A 6134-nucleotide genomic window follows, 5' to 3' on the forward strand; every position below is an offset into this window, starting at 1 on the left:
TCTCAGTTGTTAGAAAAAAAAATGCTGTGATTATGACAAACATCTCTCTTGTCCTGGCACGTGGAATGATGTTATTTTACTCCTGGCAGCAGTCTAATTCTTTAGGCCATCACAGTACAGAAGTAATTTGGAAGAGTTTGGGCTCATTTTTTGAAAAATTTATGTTAAGATGAACATCGATAGCATATATTATTCCTGAATAGAATCCACATTGTGGGAACCTATTACCATGGCAAGCACCTGTACTTAATGATGTGGGTGATTATGGTAAATTATTTGTAAAATTGTTTTGTCTTTTTACTTTGCATATTTTTTCTATAATTGATTCCCTGATCAGCTGAAGGCTTGGCTAATGTTTCCTATCATATTTTGGTAATTAAAATGCTTCATAATCTTCAAAGAATTTAACTAGGTTTCTGTTCATTTCATTTTTGTAAACACCATATTACATAATAATTTAGAATTTTCCTGATATTTTTTACATATTTATTAGACAAAGAACAGTCCCATTTAAGCGTGACTCTATTATTGTCATGCTCATTTTGTAGACAAAATATCAAAATATATAGGGATTTTGGTAATTTAAAGACATATCCTGCTCCATTGTCCCCAGAGTTCGAGTCCCTGGTAGTTTTACAGTCGTGTAAGTTTGTGGTTTGCTTATTCGTTTTTTCATGACAAAGATTCTAAATTTTATTTACATGGACTTGGCCAAAATAGAATGGGGAACCTATACTGTACCATCATGGTCTCTAACACTATATCAAAAAGTGTCTTTCATCACCTTCTCCTTCAAATATGTTTTGTTCTGTTTTGTTTTTCTGGCATAAAGGAAAAAGGGAGGGGGAAATGAACACAGAGGTAATAAAGGCATAGGATCAGGGTCCAGAGACTCAAGACCCCCAATACTCTTCTATCCTATGATCTCAAAGCACTTACCAATATTCAGGGGTTTGAGGGCCAGGGGATAGTTAGGTGATATCCCTGTCCCCTTTTTAAAGAGGTATGCTCATTGTTATTCAGCATCAAGACTTGTGCATGCCAGCTACTTCCTTTCCACCCCTAAACCAGCAAACCCCCATTCTCTTTGGGGTACATGGATCTGTTACTAGAATATAGGACTCTGACTCTGGTGACATCCCTGAGGGGCAGGGAAAAATATTAGCACTTTCTGGAACAAACCCTGGTTCCCAGGGGTGGGTCAAAGGCACTGTTCACATGAGACCTAGACAAGCACCTTGTGGTCTTGAGCCAGTGAAAAATGTTTTTATGACTATGTGGGAAGAGTAATAGAGGGTAAGTAAAGGGGAGGGTTACAAACATTTTGTGCTGGGGCATTAAGTAGTCAACAGCAACCTCTGTGGATATTAAGAATTACCCTCTCAGGGAGGCCAGGTGGCTCAGCAAGTAAGAGCACCGGCTCCAGTGTCAGGATGACCTGGGGATCAAATCTGGGTTCAGATACTCAGTACCACACCCAGAAAAAACTGGCTGTGTAACCTTGAGAAAGTTACTTAACCCATATTGCTTAAAAAAAATTACCCTCTGTCCCTTTTAATTCCAATCCTTAATTAATATTTGTAAGTAATTTATCCTAGGTTCAAATTTTCAACTTCATTCTAGTAAGCTAAATGTGTCCGTGAGACTACTGGCTTTTTTATAGTTTCTGACTCTTTATCCATTGTTACATGCCACCACTATTGGATATTCACTCTCTCCTGCAGAAAACTGCATTGCCTTCCAACACTGGACCACACTCTCTATCTACAGTACTGATATCTAAAGTCTTCTCTGGCAGAAATACCCCCACTTTGTTTCTATGTCCTAGAATAGTGATCCTTTACCCTCCCCAGACAGGCAGAAATTTCTCCTTGTGCACAAACAGTATTCAGAAAAGGATTATGTGCTGAGTGAATAGTAAAGCAGTAGGTCTTAAAGAGACTGACTGACCACTACACTTTCCCTCCTCTGTTTGTAAATATCGAAATTTCCAGCATTTCATTATGGAAAGGAAAATAAAGGTTCATTTATGAGACAGATGGGAAGTGTTTTGAGAGAGCTGTGATAAAGCAGCTGGGGTGTGGTCATAATTAGACACAAAAATATTCCACAATAAACTGAGGGGGGCTGGGGTTGAATGTCTCTTGAAAAGTTAACACAATCAATCAGGTCATCCCATGACTTGTTCCGTTAATAATAAGTTATAGAGAATATGGGAAAGAGTGGAGGCAGTCAGGGATGGAATTGGGAAACCAAAATAAAAGGCAAAATTGCTTAAATTCTGGGTTTAGATTGTCACACCACAACTTTCTCCCCCTAGTATTTGAAGTATCTTGAACAACAAAAAGACAAGGAGTGTATAGTAACAGGAGTTATGTATTTGGAAAAGTTAGGAAGCTCTCAAAGGCACCAAACAAATTAGAGGAGGTCAGTGTGTAGGTGTGCATGTGTGGATGAGCAATTGGGAAGGGATCAACTCATGGGAAGTGATGAGAGCCCATCAATCTCTCAAAGACTCTATTATAATTCCCACACATAGCAATCAAGGTCTGTAACTGAGCCTCTCCACTGACAAAACCCATGGCAGTAAGCTGCTCTAGCTTTCAGTGAAATCTAATCACTGGTTCTGTACCTGTGAGTTTCCTCCTTCTGCCAAAAACTGAATCATCAATTGCATCAGCTGTTGCTGAAGGTTGGTAGTGCCCCATTATGGAGAGGTACTACTGGTGTGGATGGAGAAGGGATAGGGAACATTGGCCTGCTGCTAACCTCCTGGAGATGGAGGTGGGATCCAGGGAACTGCAAAGCCTTGGTGCCTCTGCCTACAGTGCGTGAAGCCCCTGTTAGAACTGTAGTAGTGTAACAGTAATGGAATTTAAAGATACCCCTGTATTGGCTTGGTTTTTGGGTTGAATGTTAAAACCCAGAGTGCCTTGTAGAGAGAGAGAGAAGGAGAAAGAGAGAGAGAGAGAGAGAGAGAGAGAGAGAGAGAGAGAGAGAGAGAAAGGATTGCTGAGGGCCAGTTTGAGCTGCGCAGGACTTTTGAGAGCTGCCACCTGGAGCTGCCAAGGACCGAGGAGACATGGCTGTGATACTGGAACTTTGCCTGTCTGTTTTGGTGTGGTTTTGCCAGGTTCACCCACCGGTGAAGGACAGTGCTCTTGTTGCAGAGGTCCTGGAACCTTGCTCTTGGTTCAGGAGTCCTGAGACTGTTTGCAGACAGAGAGCATATTGTGTCCACTGGTGGAGCACAGTGCTGTTGTTTTAGAGGTCCTGGAAACTTGCTGTTGGTTCAGAAGCCCTGAAGAAGGATTTTCTTGTTGTATGTTTACAGAAATCCTTGAGGAGAGTACTGCTAATGTTTTCAGGGGTCCTAGGACTGTTCTCCAGGCAAAGATTGACTTAGTGAGGACACTGGCAATGTATCTTGTGGCTTTGTTAAGCTTTGTCTCCCCAGGAACAGAGATTACTGAGAACTTGCTTCAGGCCAAGATAAAGAAGAGACCTCTCTTCGGGTAATAAATGCTGTGATGACAACTTAACCTTGTTGTAGCTAGGGGTAGATGACCTTTGTGCTCTCTACTGCCCCTTTTGAGAAGGTCCTTTAATTAACTGATGATAATTGTAATTCAGTTGTGATACAGGGGTGGAAAACTTTTCACTCTTTTGTGCTCTGTAACTGACCAAATGAATGTACTTTGTTTATAATTGGAAACTAATCTCAATTTGAGAAGAGGGTCTTCGGGATTGAATAAATGAATGTATTTCCCAGGGGTGGAGCAGTACTTGGAAGAAGGACTTTGTGTGGAGTAGTACTTGGAAATCATTGAATTACACTTGGTCAATGCTGTATTTTGATTTTCTTTGTTCTTAATTTGTCACTGAATAAAATGGAGAGTAGCTATGCTGGTATTTTGAACCTTGAAAGTTGCCTTTGCTTGGCATTATAAGTAGGGGCTACATAGCCCAGGAGTTGCTGGGAAGGTATACTGAATCTGGGTTTTCAGATGCTATAGAAAGACTGGGAGTTTGAGATTGAGTTGCTCCTGCACCTGGGGTCTTCCTGGCAAATAAAGAGACCTTCATCATAACCTGAGCTGTGAAGTCAGGGTTCTGGGCAAGGGTCTGCTTCATACTTAATATGTATGGGGCTGAAACTATGTTTTGCCTAAACTGGGATTCTTGGAGATTTGCTCTAAAAGTCCCTGCATCTCAGGGCTATTATATCCTTACTGCAGACTATCTACAGCAATCGCAAAAGGAGACTGTGGGTGCCATGGACTTGGCTGGTTCTCCTCAGTAGGCTGTAGGGGCTGAAAGGTTCAAGTGGTTGAGGAGTGACACCTAGTTCTCAGTCCAGAGAGCTTCCAAGGATCCCAGGGTGGAGCTACTGTCAGAGTTTCCCACCAGTGATGACAAGAGATTGTTGCCAAAATTCGATAACAGCACTGAACAAGGTTTCATGGATATCTAAAAGCATGTGGCACAAGGCACTATATCCCCCAGGAATGCTCTCTAGGTTAATCAGGACTGGGTTCTTGTTGTAATTAACCTCTTAAATTATATAGGGGTTTTATCTGTTTCCATGTACTGCCTCTGGGTTATTGAGCACGCTTCTCTCCATAACTTGCTACATTTTTGGTTTGGCCATGATAATGTTGTGCATCAGGGCTGGACATCCTATCTTGGACAAGGGAGCTCTCCATGATCTGGGATAACACCTCAGATTTGAAAATCAGCTGTCTCTGCATCTGCTGCTTTAATTGGCAGAGCCAAGGCCTAGGCTGCCCAAGCCTAGCATGCCCTAAAGCCAGAGAGTATGGAAGGGTGCAGGATCATGAGGAAGTCCATTTCCAGACCTAGGGCTAAACCACCTCTAGCAGCATCAGGACCAGTGCTGGTTGATGTGCATAACTGAGCAGGGGCAGTAGTCCAGCTTCCCAGACACACAGGGCCTTTGTTCAAACAATGCAAGACATTTTTCTCACAGTTACCATAATTAAATTTTCATTACAAGTTAGACATTGGCACCATAACTGAATACAAAAAGATCCAAAATTGAGTCACAAGATGGAATCAGTGTGGTTCACTCATCAATTCCCTGAATCCTCTCAATTTTATAATTACTGTTGTTCATTGTTCATTGTTCAGACATCCTTGACTCTGAATTCATGTGTTTGGGATATGACTTAATATATAACTTAATATAACTTCATGTTCTTAAGTTCTACACATGTTTTATCAACCTCTTCCTCTTTGCTTAATTTTTGTACTTTTGGAGTTTGTGTATTTTCCTTTATTTTTGAGAAGGCTTCACCCTGAACTTTAAATTTTTCATTAGCAGCTAGCTATTCCTGCTGAGAGAGATCCTCAATCTTGAATTCCCCAAGGGACTATGTAGGTATCTGAAACTGGGCTCTTGTAGATTTCTGGCTTTGTGATGACAACGAAGATAATCTTAGATTTCCACATATTGAATGGTAACCTCTGTCACTTCTCAAAGTCCCAGTTTCAATGTAGTCTTTTGTGCCTCCTTTTCATTTAGACTTGATTTTGCTTGACAGATCAATTCCTCATTCATCTCAGCAGCTGCTGTCAGTTGGACCTGCTTAGTATTTGCCTTGTAGAATGTGGTTCCTCACTCTTCTGTACTGATTCAGCATTGTCAGATTCTATTCCAGACTCTTTATCAGCCCAGGGCTGTCAACTCTTGCTCTATGACTGTGACATTTTTTGATGCTTCCCAGACATTTTGGGATTGGAAAAAGGATCCAAGATGGCTGCTCTCCCAAACGCTCTTCATCCCAGCATCTTTCCTGAGTTGATTGCTTTTTTTAATTTACCCAATGTATAGCTTACTTTGGGTGTGTATACAAGCATACATATTTACATATGTCTATGAATATGTATGTAATGTGGGTCCATGTACACACATACTGAGTATGATGTGTTTATACATATATGGATGAATGTATTTGCATGTTTTTATGTTGTCTCCCCCATTATATCATCAGCTATCTGAAGGCAGGGACTATTTTTTTCTTGTCTCTTTTTATATTCCTAGTGCTTAGGAAATTTTTTGGCATATGGTAGGTGCTTAATGAAAGTTGATTGATTGATATACTTCCCCTCAA

At 40.9% G+C, this 6134-nt stretch overlaps 2 pseudogenes; both read right to left on the reverse strand.

Moving 5' to 3' along the window:
* Positions 1-3957: 3957 nt before the first annotated feature.
* On the reverse strand, positions 3958-4801 carry LOC138170242 (ubiquilin-4 pseudogene; annotated as a pseudogene).
* Positions 4802-5201: 400 nt separating this feature from the next.
* Positions 5202-5803, reverse strand: LOC138170243 (nascent polypeptide-associated complex subunit alpha pseudogene; annotated as a pseudogene).
* Between the last annotated feature and the right edge of the window lie 331 nt (positions 5804-6134).

Source organism: Petaurus breviceps, unplaced genomic scaffold, assembly GCF_028583685.1.
Source record: "Petaurus breviceps papuanus isolate PSGF00001 unplaced genomic scaffold, PetGlider_PUasm1.0 38, whole genome shotgun sequence".
NCBI classification, from domain to species: Eukaryota; Metazoa; Chordata; class Mammalia; order Diprotodontia; family Petauridae; genus Petaurus; species Petaurus breviceps.